General features: G+C 37.8%; 1 pseudogene; it reads right to left on the bottom strand.

The window, feature by feature from the left end:
* Positions 1-2,332: 2,332 nt before the first annotated feature.
* LOC122732473 lies at positions 2,333-2,696 on the bottom strand (annotated as a pseudogene).
* Positions 2,697-3,381: the final 685 nt, after the last annotated feature.

Below are 3,381 nucleotides of genomic sequence, written 5' to 3'. Positions count from 1 at the left end.
GTAGACTTTGGTTCCTATGCCTAGCATGTTTTCTCCCCCTTCTTTTTCCTGATTAATTGCAGGCTATACTGTAAAGCTCAAATCATATAAACCTACTTCACCAAGCCTATGTATGGGTAAGTTTTTATTACAGTTATTAGCTTATGACCATTGGCTATAATGGAATATAAGTTGTATGATGTCAAAGACATTATCTTATCAAATTATTCACAGATGCTGTATATATTTAAGAATTGTTTTAAAATGAATTGAGGGGCAGCTAGGTGGCTCAGTGGATAGAGCACCGGCCCTAGATTCAGGAGGATCTGAGTTCAAATCCAGCCTCAGACACTTAAGACTTACTAGCTGTGTGACCCTGGGCAAGTCACTTAACCCCAATTGCCTCACACACACAAAAAAAAAATTAATTGAGTAGCTCCAAACATAGTGATGTTGATGTGACAAATGATACAATGAATATGATGTCTATGTTGATGACATGATGAACATAAACAGATGGTAAATTAATGAAATGTTTCCAAAAGTGAAAGGGAACTGTACCATTACCTTCTATTAAACCCAATTTTAAAAATCTACAACATACCTATTTCAATTCTGATCAACTTCATTATTTACTTCCAGAGAAGCACAACCAAACCTGTACTCTTTTTTTTTTTTTTTGGTGGCTTAACCCAAATAAAACTTTATTACACTGGGAATAATCATATTACCAAGGGGGAGGATCCCAATGGATCAGTCTTTACAGCATATTCCTTTTGCATTGTCCCGTTGCTTTGAGGGTCCTCCTGGGGCTCTGGCAATCCAATCTGGGCACTGCATAGACACTAATGTGTGACTGTTTATGTGGTGGAGTAGCAGAGTAATAAGGGAGAACACACAGGAGGAGTAAGCACTTAGGAAGGACAGGTAGGTTATAGTCCAAGGAAAGAAAGATGGAACTGCCCCTTGATTTAAAATTCAGAATCTTCAGGCAGACATTAATAAAGCTTTAGTATCTCAGTTTGGTTTATCCTGATAAATCCCAAGGCCTGGAATTGGCCCTAAAATGTTTCCCTGGAAAGCTCTTTAGAATTTCCCTTCATATTGGGGCTGAACTATGGGTTAAGCGTGCAGAAATGGGCTGACTAAATCTTCCTGGGGTACATTGAGCAAACCCTTTATTTTTGGCAGGAAACTAACAAAAGCCATCTAGCTTGGGTTCAAACCCACATTCTTCAAAGGACAATAATATTCAATATAGAACTCGTAGTAATAGATTGTTACCAATGATTTTATGAAAGCATGCAGCATAAAAGGCGGAAGGAAGTAGAATGTATACTACTTAATAATTTTCCATAGAAATTACATTTTCACTTCTCAATAGAGAGCATTGTGTGCTATGTCAAACATAGAACCATCAATTACATGTTTGTTTGACATTAGATTTCAGACTGTTGCTCAAAACAAAAATAATAAAAACAAAAATAAAAGCCCCAAGGATAAAATCAGACATATAATGTTATGTTTGGTCACTGATTAAAGAAAATATCTTCATATTCAAGGATCATGTGCCTGATTGGCAGTCATGCATGTTATTCCTCCAGCTAGTAAAAGATATTGTTATATAGTCAGCACTTAAGAAATTCTTAATACATAGGATTTACGCAGGTGAGTCTCTCTGCCATTCAAATAGAGAAAGACCTTTGTCCTGATATTATTTCAACTACCTTTTCTTCAGAGATATTTAAGCAAAGTGCAATTGGGTTCATTTCCAACTTTAATACCACAAAGCCCACGTTCTTAGCATGGGAGTCAGGTCAGAAGGATGTGGAATATTCATTCCCAAGTCTCAAGGATTTTGAAACTGACAACTAAAAAAGACACTAGGCCAAATATATCCCAAAAGTTTGAGGATTTTTATGCAAACTTGGAAGGTACTAGATGACTGCAGCTAAGCCCATGGAAGGGAATTGGAATAATGAGAGTAAGAGGAAAATCTTAAGGCTGAAATATAAAAGAGTATTTTAAGAGAGAAGAAACCCAGTCAAGAGGAAAAGTCTCTAAAATTGTGACAGTGATGGAAATCTATAGATGATAGATATTAGTTTTGTCTATAGCCCTCTTTCTCACAAATCATTATGAAATGTGCAGATTTTATGGCATAAATATGGAGACACCTGAAATGAACTATATACATAATTAGGGGTATTGAATAATTGATCAAAGTGTTCATAGAATAGATAAGACCATAGGGAATAAAATTCTCCAGAACAAGCCCAGAAAGGATAGAAAAATCTCTATAATCACATTTTTTTAAAATATTTGCAAACAATTTATTAAAAGAGATGATTGATTAGGTATCTGCAATGGTGACTTCACCTTCTATACCTTGTTCAATGCTGATAGAAGTGATCTGCTTCAAAATTTCAGAAGACCTATGCAAATCAATAAGACGTTTGTGGATTCTCATTTGGAAGCGATCCCAAGTCTTCACCTTCACCTTCACCACAAGGGGTTTTTCTAGTTGTAATTTGAAGTGTCTTAGTGGGCATTAAAACAGGGCCCTTCACTTTCAAGTTCTTTTCTTTGGCTCCTCTAATCAGGTCAGCACACACCTTTTCGAGTGACTTCACATTGCTACTGGTGAGGGTGATCCAGATCCAGTGAATGGCCACTTCGGGCTCCACAAGCATGTTGCTGGTGTCCTTGAATGCCATGGCAGTGGAGCAGCTTCCTGACCGACTTATTCCTCAGTGAGAGCGAATAGCAGTGACTCAAGAGGAGGAACTACTGACTCCAAGTGGCTGTGTTGATGGTATCTTCACCAAAGAGCTATAATTACATTTTGAAAACACAAAGAGAAACAACTACAGGGTGCATATAGAAGGAAAGTTATCCAAAGAAAGAAATATGATGTAGTGATCTCATCATCTAACTTAAACTGTTAATATGCCAGTACAGAAGAAGGAAGCAAGTATAGGTAATGGAATAAGATATACATCTGTAAGTACACGCAGCAATAATGTATGATACAGAGTAAATATAAGAGTGTTAAATGCAAAACTCTTTGGAAAGGAAGCCATTGTGGTAAAAATTATTTGTGGTAAAGATGAATATTCCCATTTTTAGCTAACTCATTTGGGAGGGGCCACACTTGGCATACCCCAAGTTTACATATGCTACTGAGCTCAGAAAGGCAGCTTTTGGAAGGACCTTCCTTTTTGGGGGGGAGAGATTGAATGCTCTCTAAAGGGAGGCAGGCGTCTTCCACAACTCGGCCTTTCCTTCTTGGCCCTTGCGCTGGCAGCACGTGTTCGTGCTCTGTCTCAAGCGATTGCTGTTCTGGCGAGCAACTGCACACTGTCCCGGAGGTTGGTGAGTTAATTATGGAAAACCCTAAAT

Source organism: Dromiciops gliroides, chromosome 6 (assembly GCF_019393635.1).
Source record: "Dromiciops gliroides isolate mDroGli1 chromosome 6, mDroGli1.pri, whole genome shotgun sequence".
Taxonomy (NCBI): domain Eukaryota; kingdom Metazoa; phylum Chordata; class Mammalia; order Microbiotheria; family Microbiotheriidae; genus Dromiciops; species Dromiciops gliroides.
This window is presented reverse-complemented; position numbering and strand designations above follow the sequence as displayed.